General features: G+C 44.2%; 1 protein-coding gene across 9 annotated transcripts in view; it reads left to right on the top strand.

The window, feature by feature from the left end:
• The window catches only part of ARHGEF10 (Rho guanine nucleotide exchange factor 10), a 197,201-nt gene that overhangs the window by 113,986 nt on the left and 69,049 nt on the right, over positions 1 to 14,166 (top strand). The gene's annotated exons all lie outside the window — the stretch shown is intronic.

Below are 14,166 nucleotides of genomic sequence, written 5' to 3'. Positions count from 1 at the left end.
ATTCCTGCTCTCTCTACTGTTGGAGCAAAGTAGGCATTACTGGGCACATCTACATGTGCAGTTAATGCACATGAATAAACTTTGGAGCTTATTGCTCCAGTATTGTTCCTGGGAGCACCGTTTGAATGTGCACCCACCTGGAAGCAATAAACTACAGAGCAATAAGCTCCAGAGTTTATTCAAGCGCAGTATGTTGAGCTGGGTTGGAGCAGCTCCAGCTGGCAGGGGATCCAGGAGATATGCCCACTGCATACTTACAAATTATTGCAGCATCTGTAACAACAGCAAGGCCACAAGAGAGGCCTAGGGATACACAGTGGCCTGTTTGGAGGAGCTTATTTATACGAGTGGTCTGTCCCTTACCCAGTTGGCCAGTTCCCAAATGTTTCTGTATTGAGCCGGAACACAGGAACTGTCACATAAAGTCAAGCCAGCCCTATATTCTTTCCATCTCAGTTGCCAGTGCCATCCTTTAGGGAAAGCTGCACTTTCATTGATTCTCCGTAGTGGGCATATATGGAATAATCCAGTCATAGGCAAAGTCCATTTGTTTCTCCTTCTTAAGTGACTGGATACATTTTTCAGAGGTGCTTAAGTCCCATTTTCAAAAATGTCTTAAGCACTAAGAGATTTCTACTGGAAGGCAGTAGGAGACTAAGGGTTCTAGTTATGTCTGTCTCTCTTGAAAACGGGACTCTGGCTGCTACATCACCTGGATATCTTTTGAAAGTGTTACTCTCAGTAGTCCATGTTAAAACTAGTCCAGTATGTTGTTCTCCTTAGCTGATTTCAAGTACCAAACCTTAAAGTAGCCAGCATTGATTAGGAATGTGCCTATTTTGGGGGAAAGCTCTGTTCATTTCCTGTTGCATTCTCCTACCAACCATTCAAGGCAGGATAAGGTTAAAATAAAAGAAACGGATAATGCTAATGGGAGGAGATAAAAGAAAGTAATAGGTTTAGGGTATGTCTACACCAAGTGTAGCAGTATAGTGTGGTGATACTTAACACTCACTCTAAATGAGCTAACCCAGGCAACAGAAACAGTTGAGCTTAGTAGCAAGAGTTCAGTAGCACAGAGCTCTCTTCAGTCTATTTTACCCTGCAGTGTTCAGGATAGACACAGCACTTTGACATAGTGTTGTGTATATGCAAGTAAGCAAATACTCTTCAATAGTAATCAAACACTTGTTCCCTACCAAATCAAACTTGATTAGCAAACACTCTCCCCCTGCTCTTCTTTGTATACCCTACCCATCACTCTGCATCTCGGCTTATTATTGGACACACATGAATCCTGTTTACATTTCCTCTGTAATTCTTAGAGCTCAGCTACTAAAAATTAAAGGAGCATGTGAACTTGCAATGTAAAAGGAAAACTATCAAATCTGTGAGCATTTATAGGAGCATCATTGTATGTGAATAGGACAATGTTTTCGGTATCAACCAATTTTGACTAAATCAGAGAAAGATAGTCATGAGTCCAAGCTCACTTAATCAGGTGCCCTGAAAGGACATGCATCTGATGAGGTGAGCTTGGGTTCACCAAAGCTTATGCTGTATCTCATTTAGTCTGTGAGGTGCAAATCTACCTTGCCTTCTCTCTCACTTTAGATTAATGTGGCTAATTACCTCTTCCAAGTTAATTTTGTAGTGTTATAATCAGGTATCCTGGTTTTCTCTGTTTAAAAGTCCTGCGTGGGTCCCAGGCTGCTGGCAGGGAGTGAGCTGTGGGTTGGCATGAGCCACTAGACAGTGCTGCCCAGTGGTGGAGCTGTAGCTTCCCCTCCCCTCCAGGGGATGAGTCTGCAGACCTCTCCTGTGCCGGGATCCTGATCCTGATCCTGCCACAGCACCAAGACTCCCAGCCATGCAGTGGGTCTGTGCCCCATTCCCCCCTCCCGCCACTTCCCCAGCAGTTGGGCCCAGGCAGGGCAACAGGTTCCCTATGCCTCCATCATTCTTGTGTTGCTGTAGCCCAGACCTGGCAAACTTCTCTGCATTGCTGGGGCCTCCCCAGCTCACCCTGAGGAAAAGAGGAATTTGTTTCCAGCAGGGTGGCCTCTGCCAGACACACTGCATCCTTCCCCTCCTGCCCGTGGTGCTGGTGCCATGCAGGGCCTGGTCCTGCCCTGAGGCAGGGCTGAGCGCTGGCTAGCTTAGCCTAAGGAGATGCTACAGCACCTAGAGCAGGCAATGCTGGGTCTGAGGGGTTGCTGCCAGCCCCTTGTGCAGTGAGCATGGCTCAAGGGTATTCCTGAGGGGAAGCAGCACAGCAGGGATCCTGGGGATAGCATTAGGGCTGCAACAGCAGCCTCCCAGGCTGGAGCTGCCGGGCGAATCCCCGGGGGCCTTGCTCTTTGCGCAAGGGGCCAGTGGCAACTCCTCAGACCTGTTACTACCTGCTCCAGCTACTGTGGTGCTTCCTTGGACTGAGCCAGCCATGTGCTCAGACCCACCTCAGGGCTGGGCCAGGCCCTGCATGGCCCCAGCACCATGGGCAGGAGGAAGAAGGATGCAGCATGCCTGGCAGAGGCCACCCTGTTGGGACCAGACCACCCACCCCACCCCAGGGTGAGTTGGGGACGGCCCGGTCCGGCAGCATGGACAAGCCTGTCAGGTCCAAGTTGCAGTGGCACAAGCACAGCAGGAGGCACAGGAAGCCCATCACTTTGCCCGGGCCCTGCTGCTGCAGGGAGGCCAGGCAAACCCACTGCATGCCTGAGGATCTCAGTGCTCCAGTGAGAAGACCTTGCCTGGCCCCTCTGGGAGTTCTGGCACCTTCCTTCCTGTCTCCCTGTCCATCCCCATGGTGGCAGGCAGCCCTGGCTTCATCCGCAGCCCCAGCCTCAACCCCAGTCCCTGGCTGTGGTGGGGGCAAGGAGAAGCAACGCAGCATCCCCTAGTGGCTCGGCCATACTTGCCTGCCACCCCTGCCTGTGGCTCGTTCCCCACCAGCTCTTGCCCAGTTCAAAGCGGTAAATCTGGGGTTTTCTCCTTCAAATGGGGAAATCCACATTTTTCCGCAAAAGACAGAAAATTCAGATCCCTGGTTTATTATAATGATGCATCTAGAAGAACTTTTAGATATTGACAAGTTACCATGGCATTACTATCTATTTATTTACTAATTCTCTTTAGAAGATAGCATAGAATTTTCCAGTTAACCTGTGTGATCACTGTAATATCAGAGTACATCAAAGCACTGCTATGATTAAGCCTCAAAGTATTATAGTAGTTTTAATAAATCTCAAGGGAGAAAGAAACAATATAATTTTTGCCCACAGTTTGGGATGGTGTGGGCACTTGAAGGTTATTGCTTGCCATCATTATGGAAAGACAAAGAGCAATAAATTAGAAGCAAACAGTACCTCTGGCGCTGCAGAGAAATTTAATAGTATGCATTTAAATTCATCTCGCATCGGTTATAATGCATATTGGTGGAAGGTTTTGTGGATACATGCAATTCAAGCGCCAGCTATAGCTACTCTTGTAAATACGTAACAAGGGCTGTGGGAATATATTTCAGACTCTAGTTACAAGTCAGATGCACCTTTATTCTCAAGAAAAAAGACAATGAGAACAAATACAAATACAAGTGTCAGCTTTTTTCTTGAACAAATGCAAGTCAGATGCACCTTTATTCTCAAGAAAATACAATGAGAACAAATATGTGCCCCCCTCCAAAGGAAAAAGAAAAGAAAATGAGGGGACATAAACTTTGTGTGGTCTAGGCCAAAAGGAAAGGAAATTTTCCTCATTTAGACAACTCTGTTGTGTTGTGGCTCCCAGCTTCCATGGTCTTTTGCCTTAGCTTGGGCCCTATTCCAGTCTCTACCCACATTCTCCATCACCATCCCGGTATATGGAGATATAAGCAGATCACATTGTTGCAAACCTGTGGAAAAACATAGAGAGCCTGCTGGAAGTATGCCAGATATGAAATCAAGATGGAAGTCTGTCAGTGCAATGTGCTCTACTTCTGGCAGCCATTGCCATTGTCTATATCCTTCAGTTGTGTTTAAAGCAAAACATTTTTTATATTTGCAGCTTAAAAAAATAGCATTTATTTCTGATCTCATTCCTCAAGTGCAAACCAGGGTTGTTTCCTTTTACTTCACTGGTTTATAATAATATACCTGGTCAGAGTTAGACCCACAGGCAATTAAACAGTTTCAGTAAATATATTGTCATGACTGTATGACAAAAACTGTGGTTCTCCAATATGTCTTACAAAGTTAACGTGTTGAGGTTCTTCTACAGAATAATTTGCAAAAAAAGTTAGGATAAATGTCCCTCTTTAGAATGTAGGTAGACAAGGTTCTCTGGGTAAATCTTTTTATTAGACCAATTTAAATAGTTAAAAAAAATTAGCAAGTTTTCGGGTTTAAAAACCCTTCATCAGGGTGAGGAAGCCTCTGCAGTTGGTGTGTGCTCTTCCTGGATGGAATGACTAGCAAAGAAGCCAGAGGCTGGGCTGGTGTTGAACTCGGTGATCTAATAGGTCCCTTCCAACCCTAAAATCTATTAACCTATGTAAATTGAGGAGTCAGTGGGTGAGAGAGAGGCTGGGGGGGAGAGGGGGAGAAAAGGGAGATGAATGTAGCAGTTGAATGGTGGAGAGGTACCTGGAGAGTCAGCTGTCAGGCAGGTTATAATGTGTCATAAATCCAATGTCTATATTTAGTCCATGATTTTTAGTATCCAGGAGGTTGATGAAGTGGAGTTCGTAGGCTCGTCTCTGAGAAATGTTTTGTAAATTTCCTTTGAGGATCAGGACTGAGAGATTGGAGAGAGAGTGGTTTTCTTGTGAGAAATGTGCCCCCACAGGTAACTGGATATTCCTGTCTTTGATAGATTTCCAGTGTGCGTTCGTTCTGGTGCGCAGTTGTTGTTTGGTCTCTCCTTTGTATTTTTCATTGGGACATTTGGTGTATTGGATGAGATATATTACATTTCTGGAGGCGCAGCTGTAAGATGCAGAAATGCTGATGGCTCTGTTGTGGGGGTGGTGGAGATGTGTTGGCAGGTTTTGCATTTCTTGTCATGGCGTGGTCTGGATCCATTCAGTGTGTTCTAGGCCTTAGGAAGTTTGCTTCTGCTGATGAGGTTAGTGAAGTTTGGTGCTTGTTTGAAGTCTGGGTTGGGTGGTTCTGGGAAGATCTTTTTAAGACTAGGGTCTCTTTCTAGCATGGGTTGCAATTGTGTGAGGATTTTCCATGTGGGTTTGAGGGAGAGGTGATATGTCGTAACCAGCAGTGTGCGGTTAGTGGGGGTTTTCCTTCTGTACTGCATCAGTTCTTCACGTGGTATCCAGGTGGCTCTTTCAGATGTGTGATCACCCACTTTCAGGTCATGTAGTCCATAGGCCTATTCCACTCATTTCCACAGTCATCTCTTTCCAAGAATCAGGCCTTATAAACTATTTACAACTCTAAAGAAGCATTCAGACAGGAAAGTAATCCTTCTTTTGTTAGCATGAAAAGTAATTTATATATTCTTCCTGTTCCTGATATTTGTGTGCCAGAAACATTGTGGTGGTGTTTAAATAAAAGCCTAAGCTAAAAAATAAATGGGTCAGAGAAGGCTTTGTTGTGATATGCCTACATTCAGCTCCCACAAGGTGTTGGAGTTTATTAGTGTTAAACTAGGTCATCAAATGTAAGAAAGAATCACAGTTCAAGACCCAGAGAGAACTTGGGCAGGTCAATAAATATTAGTCAGAGATTTCTTCTTCTTCAGTGGCCAAAAATCTCTCTAAGCCAGACATTCTTGTTAACTATTGTTCTTCTTCAGCGTGTGTCAAATTTGTGATCCACTGCTTTATGCCACTGCTGAGCACTTAGTCGCCTGATTACGCATACCAGCTTCAGTGGAATTATCTTTGTGTGCATCTGTTCACTAGTAACAGTAAGGACATTCTTGTTTTCAGTGAGGTGGGCTTGGAGGGAGATCACTTCACATTTCTATCTCACTTTCCCCATCTGTAAGAAAGGGGATCATAATCCCAGTCTGTTTACCCTACAGGGGCCTTGTGCAGTTTAATTGCTTTGATATTTTAAGGTCTGGTGTGAGTATTCAATAATGTTAATCACTAGTGACTAATTGTTTGTTGTTTGATTACATGTCAAATAACTGACATACTTGTTCTTCTAGGGTTCCTTTTAATATATTCCTCTTAACCTTGAATTGTTTTTGTAATTTATGTCATTAGTTTGGGGATTATTTTCTGCTTTGTTGCTTTTTTTACTTTTTGGTCAATTTTTTTAAGAGGCTGATTGCACATTTAGGACCTCTTAGAATCTTATCTTATTTGATCTGAACTGTGTAGAAAGAGCACAAATTAAATCCAGTTCCCTCAAAGGAGGTATACTGAAAGTCAAATACAATGATGCTACTTGCAGTCCTGTCATAAACAAGGGGGTGGGTCATAATATAATTGGTTTAACTTACTCATTTTTGGTTTACTCAAGAAAAATAGTTGTCTTTCCAAAACAAATAGATGAACAAAAGTAAATCACCTTATAGAGTTGAAGTCCAGTTGCAGTAACACCTTGTAACAGTAACAGTAGCAACCAGTTATCAATGGTTTCCCCAGGAACATTTTCCTGAACATGGATTCAGATCAACCTCCTTATAATAGCAACAGCCACTTGGAAACAACATGGTCTCTGGGCCCTGATTTCAGCTATATTCATCAAACACAATATTCCATTCTCTAAGGCAGCAAGTTAAAATCAGCTTTATCATGCATATTTACCTCTGCTGTACATAGGAGCACAATAAATACCAGTGTCCGTGTGGAGCTCTGTTTTTTAAGGAGATCTTTAGGGAAACTGAGTAAAAATCAAATTTATGCCATTCCAGTTACCCTGACCGAAGTGGTTCCCACCTTGTTCTGACAGATTATGTGATTTTTCTATGATTACCTTAAAGCAAGAGAGATCAGGCTAGTTATTCAGTCATGTCTAGGTGGAATGTACATGTCTGCTTGCAGGGTCCTGCTTGCTGCTGTTGTCCTTGTTGATCATTAGTTACCCAGGCAACAACACAACTTATTTTTATCCAGGTGTCTAAATGTTAAATGAGAATTAGAGAAAATGAGATGGACCCATCACTCCTATGCTGTCCATACAGTTCTGAGCACAAGAAATAACAGTATAATAGGAGAAAAATCCAAAATACATTGCATGCTGTTGGAGGCTGAATGCTATTTTTGCTTCCAGTGCTTCATGAGTAATGGTAAGGACCCTGGCTTAGTGCTGACTAAACTATTTTCTTTTCTCACAGTATATTTGTATTCTCTCACCGCCTGTTTGTGGTTTAGATGTGTGTGCTTTTCATTTCTTGTTGTTCATGGCAGCAGTGCAATGTTGAAATGTAGACATGATTCCCCTCCACTGAATTTCCTACTGCTTTTTTCTGTCAATTTATGTATGTCTTTGGTTACCATGGAAACAAATGTAGGTGAGAGCTTGGTTGGATCTACATCTTGCTTCTGTTTCTGTTAGTATCTTGCAAAATAGAAAATCCCTTGCAGTATTTCCGTTGGACGTGACAGGCAGATTCCTTTCAAAAGCAAAAATAACTTTATTGTAATTGGTGCTGTAGACGTGGCTGATTGCTAATAGTCTGTAATAACAAATGTAGAAAGGGGAAAAGGATTAGAAGAATGCTGGTCTTTTTAGTACTTTTAAAACTGGAAATGGGGTTACAGCCATAGTGTCCATAAAAAATGAAGCAAGATGTAAAATATTGTTTTGTATTTTGGTTTGTTGGTACCTAGAAGGGACTGCCTGTATTGATTCCAGTTCCCTGCAACCAGATGTAAATGGTCCACAAGAGCATTCACTCTGCTCTTATTCCTGTCAATCAGGAGCCACAAAGTACCCCAGAAATGCTATAGTAGAAGCAGAGACAAAATCCCAAAAGGCTTCAGACTATAGTATGCCACAGAGAGTAGGAGGGTACTGCCAATGCCTGAATTTAATTGCAGTTTGTGTTGCATTTCAGGTCATGGTCACTAGGTATAATATAAGTGAAAAGCGATGGAGAAGTTTCCTTACACCTTGTACAGTTAAAGTACTATTGTGACCGCAGTCGGAGGTGGCACACTAATGTTCATGCATGTAAGGTCATTAATGTGTGAAAGCAAAGAAATACATGCTTCAGATTCCAAGAACAGTCCAGTTGACTGAGGAAATCGGGCAACCTAAATTAATTCTGTCCAATTTCTCTGTTAGCCTGTAAATACTTGTCTCACTATGAGATTAGCAACGGAATAAATGAAGTGGTATGGTTTTTCTCTGCCACTTATTTGCTGTTGAGTTGGGTTTTTTTAGAGAAGTAGGGTTCTTTTATTCCCTCACTCTGTATTTTCTTTAGTGGATGTAACGCTTGCTATCTAGCCCAAACAACCCCTCTGTGGGTTTGTAATTCTAGCTATGAACTGTGAGATAGTTTGGTTTGCTTGCTTCAAAGCATGACTGAAGACATGCTGTCTGACTCCCAGAAAACGCCTGCTTGGAGTGAGCAGGAAATGCTGTAACTGAGAGAAAGTGAGAGATCGTTTACTCCTTTGATCACTGCTTCCGAAGGAGTTGTTGGTAACCTGAATCTGAACAGTTTCACTGATGTGTGCTTGTCCTAGCTGTACTGCCTTACTTCAAATATCTGTACACTTGCAAATTAGAGAAATAAAATGGTTCAATGTTGCTTTGATTCTCAAAGACCTCCCTCACTCTGCCAAATAGTTCTTTTTTGGATTTAGTTCTCCACCCTGTTCTCTTCTGTCTGGTCCCTACTTCTCTGTCTACCTTGATTGTTTGCTCACTCATTCATATCAGACTTCTCACATCTACAATGTATTTGTATATTTATGCACAAGAACCCATCTGTACCCACTCATAAATGCTCATAAGTGTTCACTCGTATGTTTTCACTAACGTGTTTCATCAAGCTATCCACCTGCAGATGCATCCATCTACATTCGTGCACAGCCATATGTAGTCACCTACTCACAGATTTATTCCTGGCTTTTCCCTGTAGTTAAAGAACAGTGGATCATGGGCCGTTTTGCTCCCTCACTATCTTTTCTAGTCTGAAGCAGGAGGTTTTTCATTCCATCCTATAGGAACAGTAGCCCTGGGTCATTTTGCTCCCAAGTTTGTTTCCTCTGGGTAAATAATCAGCAACTGCATTTGCTGTGCTCAGTGGCAGCCAAGAGGAGAAAATAGCCAGGAGAAAAGCATGCTAGAAGGAGCATGGCTCAGTGACATGAGCACTGCCATGGAAATAAGAGGGATCTGGGTTCTTGAGCCTGTCCCTAGTGAGGCAGAAGCTGTCCCACTGCTGTTTATCCAACACAAAATGCTGAAATACCATGTCTTGGAGGAGCAAGTGCGAGAACCTCAGGCCCTCTCCTTTCTTAGGATAGTGACCACATCACTGAGCCACATTCCCTCTGATTTGCTTACCAGCTCCTTGCCATACACACAGTTTCATAGATGTTAGGGTCAGAAGGGACCTATTAGATCATCAAGTCCGACCCCCTGCCCTGGGCAAGAAAGAGTGCTGGGGTCAGATGACCCCAGCCTGGTGTCTGTCAAAACTCCTTTTAAATACCTCCAAGGAAGGGGACAACACCACCTCCCTTGGAAGCTTATTCCATATTTTGGCAACCCTCACTGTAAAGAATTTTTTCCTGATGTGCAGTCTGATTTTGCTCTCTCCCAGTTTGTGGCCATTATTTCTAGTTACTGCAACAGGCGCCCCGGTAAACACTGTATCCCCTATTTCTTGCTCCCTCTCTCTCTCTCCCTCCCTCCCTCATCCCCGATGAGTTTTTAGGTGGCCACAAGATCACCTCTCAGCCTCCTCTTGCAGAGGCTGAAGAAGTTCAGGTCTCCCAATTGGTCCACATAGGGTTTTTTTCTGTAGGCCTTTAACCAGACAAGTGGCCCTCCTCTGAACCCTCTCCTGAACCCTCATACATCTTTCTCTCCTGGCTGACCTGTGGGATTGCTTCAAAATGAGGGCTGGAAAGCACTCAAGCCAGCATCTAGCCCAGTGGTTCTTAACTTCTTCAGGCTCAAGGCACCCCTCCATTCCGACTATTCTGAATTTGCTGGTACCCCAGTTAAGGACTACTGCTTCAGTGACATAATTAGTTATTTCCATGTCCTTGGCATTGATGGGGGTGGGGAAGGGTTTGCGCTGAGAGCAGGAGATCAGGGAAGGAGAGGAAGGAAGCAGTGTCTTACCTGCTGCAGTGTGGACTCTCAGGGGCTGCAGGCTCACAGTGGGGACCTGGGCCAGTCTCAAAAGCTTGCCCAACAGCTCCATCTAGCTGTAGTGCCAGCAGGCTGGCTCTGTGACACCCTTGAAAATGTCTCATCATGCCAGTCGAGAACCATTGGCCTAGCCCATGGACTAGTGGTTAAAATACTTTGAGAAGTGGGAGATGTACCTTTAAACCTCCTCTAGATGAGGGGAACCTGGAATCTGTTTCCCACTCCTCAACCACTAGTCTTTTAAAGTAAAAGGTAGGAGGACCCTCTTCCTCCTACACCTGTTTTCTGTGACTTACGAAGAGTTACGTGCTTTCTTGAGGAGAGTAAAAATTACAATTCATGTTCAAGGTCCAAAATACCACTTATACTGCTCATTTAGCCTCATGTATTTACCCATGTAAAGTGAAGTTAATTTTGAGCTTATGTGTCCTATGTACATTACAGTTTTGACCTTTGAAATGCTGACGTAGGGGTGAATGAGGAGTCCTACCGTTACCAGTTGAGATTGAGATTTCTAGGGCAGAATTCTGTTTTAGCTAAAGGACAACCAAAAGTACAGCTTGAAACCAGACTGAGTTACCCAACTATTATGCAAGAGCAATTAAGTAAATGTCCCATTATAGCAACAGGGAGACATTTGTGCATCTCCAAAAGGCAATTCTGTTCCTATAACAGGGGCACTTATACACCTAGATTAGGTAAGAGAACCTCTCCTATGATTCAGGAGTAACACAGATTTACCTGGCTACACATTAAACATCTGTAATATTGAGGGAACACCAAGCTGTACTTCAATCATCCTCTAGCTCAGGGGTTCCCAAACTGTGGTATATGTATCCCTGGGTGTAGACAAGACTGTTCTGGGGGGTACGCAGGAGAAATTGTGTAATGTTGCATTTAATTTTCATTATGATAAGTAATTGGCATTTAAGGAGTTAAATATAAAATGTATGCTGGTAGGGGTATGTGGGTAGCTGGTAAATCTGGAAAAGGTACACAATAAAAAAAAGTTTGGGAACCTCTGCTCTAGCTGAAATTAGAATTGTGCCCTAAATCTTTATTTTCACTGTTACATGGCTTTCTTACCTTCCTTTTATGTAACCTGGCTTCTTCTCTCCACAAAAAAATATTTATAGCACTTCTGTTCTAAAATACTCTCTACTTTGAAGACTACATTTCTTCAGTCTCATTCCCAATGCACAAGCTGCTTATCACTTTCTCTTAAAAAGTTCTGCCTTTCTTCATGATTATATAATCCTAGTCATTAAGGGCTCAGTGTTGCAACCAGTATTTTGCATAGTGTTTTCAGCTGCAAGAAATTCCATTGGTATTCAATATTATTAGGTTACTTACATCGATAAGTGGGTGCAAGTTTGGGCTATAATTTTGTGCTCCAGATCTATCTCCCTATCTAGCACTTCTCTATCTTGAATAGGATTTGTGAGGATAAATGCATTAAAGAGTATGAAATATTCAGATACTATGGTAATGGGTGCCTTATAGGCCACTCTATATTATGTAGTTTATATTGTTTAAGTATAATTGGAGTTCAGTCTATAGAAGCTAGTGTGGATAAACCCCAATCCATGCCTATCTATAGAGTCATAGAATCATGGGACTGGAAGGGATCATGAAGTCTGGTCCCCTGCCATGGGCACGAAGTTATTGGGCTTATATGAGTTCAACAAGGTACTTGTTCAGTCTCATCTTGAACACTTCCAAGGATGGTGACTGCACCACCTCTGCTGGGAGTTTGTTCCAGATTTTGGTGACCCTTTCAGAGAAAAACGTTTTTTCTTATATCCAGCCTGAATTTACCTTCTATTAGCTTATGCCCATTTGTCCTCATCCTCCCCTTAGATGCCTTTCTGAAGAACCACTCCCCCAGATCTTGGTGCTCACCCTGACATACTTGTAGGTGGCTATCAAGTCACCTCTCAGCCTTTTCTTACTCGGACTGAACAGGCCCAGTTCCTGGAGTTTTTCCTCATGGCGCCTATCGTCTATGCCTTTAATCATATGGGTGGCCCTTTGTACCCTCTCCAGTTTATCCATATCCTTCTTGAAATGCAGTTCCCAGAACTGGACACAGTACTCCAGCTGTTGCTTCACCAACACCAAATAGAGAGGGAGGAGCACCTCCCTGGATCTGTTGGCAACACGTCGGCTGATGTACGCCAGAGTTCTGTTTGCCCTTCTGGCAACCTCGTCACATTGTTGGCTCATGTTCATCCTCCTGTCTATTGTGACCCCCAGGTCCTGTTCAGATGCTGTTCCAACTAGCGGAACACCACCCATCGTGTAGTTATAGTGAAGGTTCTTTCTACCCAGATGAAGAACCCTGCACTTCTCCCCGTTAAACCTCATCTGATTCCATTCAGCCCACAAATCCAGCCCGTCATGGACTCATAAGATTGTAAGGCTGGAAGGGACCTCCTCGGAAGATCATTGGGTCCAGCACCCTGCACCAAGCAGGAAAGATAACGGGGGTCAGGTGACCCTAGCAAGGTGACTGTAGTCTCCTCATGAAGATTTCCAGGGTAGGTGATTGCACCACCTCTGGAGGCAACTTATACCACAGTCTGGACACCCTGACTATGAAGAAGGTTTTCCTAATGTTGAGTCTGAATTGGTCTTCCAGGATTTTGTGGCCATTACTCTTGGTTTTCCCCTTGGGTGCCCTGGTGAACAGTTGCTCACCGAGCCCTTGATGTACCCACTTAGTGTCTTTTAAGACTCTGATCATCTGAGTGGCTCTTCTCTGGGCTCTCTAAAGCTTGTACACATCCTTGTTAAAGTGTGATGCCCAGAACTGGACACAGTACTCCAGCTGCAGTCTCAGCAGTGCTGAGTAGAGTGGAAGAATCTCTTCCTTGGTTTTGCTGGAGCTGCATCGATTGATACATGCCCCCCACCCCTATTTACCAGCACGGAGTCTGGGTCCAGCTCCCTGCGGCAACAAGCAGGGACTGCCTGAATCTCCAAAACTCTCTGAATCTTTTCCAAATCAATTGGGAGAGCTTCAAATTGATTCAGACCTTCGTCCACGACCTTGGCCAGTGGGCTCTTCACCCGGACATCCAAATCATTAATAAAGATGTTGAAAAGTACTAGACCAAGCACCAACCCCTGTGGGACACCACTGCCCCCTTCTCACCAGGATGACACAGATCCATTCACTATGGCGCTCCTTGTCCTATCTGTCATAACCCAAGGGTGTGATTTTGTGTGTGCGCGCTTCGGCACTGCTAAATTATTTCCCACCATGAGGAGCTTTCTTTGCAAGGTGCATTTCTCAGTTGCAAAGAGAAAACCCCGGTGCAAAGGAGTTCCCGCCACCCGCATGCAAATTTGTGACCTACTATTGTGCAGTTCTAAATTATCCCCACGTGGCGGCTAGCGATTGGCTTGCTAGCCGTATAAGAGGCTTGAGCGGTTTCCACCCAAGTTGGAGGACTCCACAACCATCTGGAGGAGGAGGACTTCACGTTTCGTGAAGAACTCTAAGCGCTGCGGAGCCTAACAGACCCAGCGTGTACCTTAAGAAGGCTATAGGGGTCTGATCAACCTCTGGCCTCTCCCTGTCGCCGAACGATCCCTCGACGAACCCCTTCCCTGCGCGCAAGTTCCCTGGAGCCTAGCAAACTTCATATGAGTGTATCCAGAGCTCTTCTCCGAGTTGTTTTCTTCGGTTGACAGGACGGGCTCGCGGTTTTAGAGCCTTCAGCCGGATTGGGCTAGAGTTCGCGAGATTAGAATTCTTGTCCGCTCTTCTTTCCTATCTGTAACTGCAACTCAAGCAAGTTTTCCTGCCTGCACCGCGACCATCTACGGTGTAAGTAAAATAATCTTTAATCAACCGCTACGCGTCCGT

This window comes from Alligator sinensis, unplaced genomic scaffold (genome assembly GCF_000455745.1).
Source record: "Alligator sinensis unplaced genomic scaffold, ASM45574v1 scaffold52_1, whole genome shotgun sequence".
NCBI lineage: Eukaryota > Metazoa > Chordata > Crocodylia > Alligatoridae > Alligator > Alligator sinensis.
This window is presented reverse-complemented; position numbering and strand designations above follow the sequence as displayed.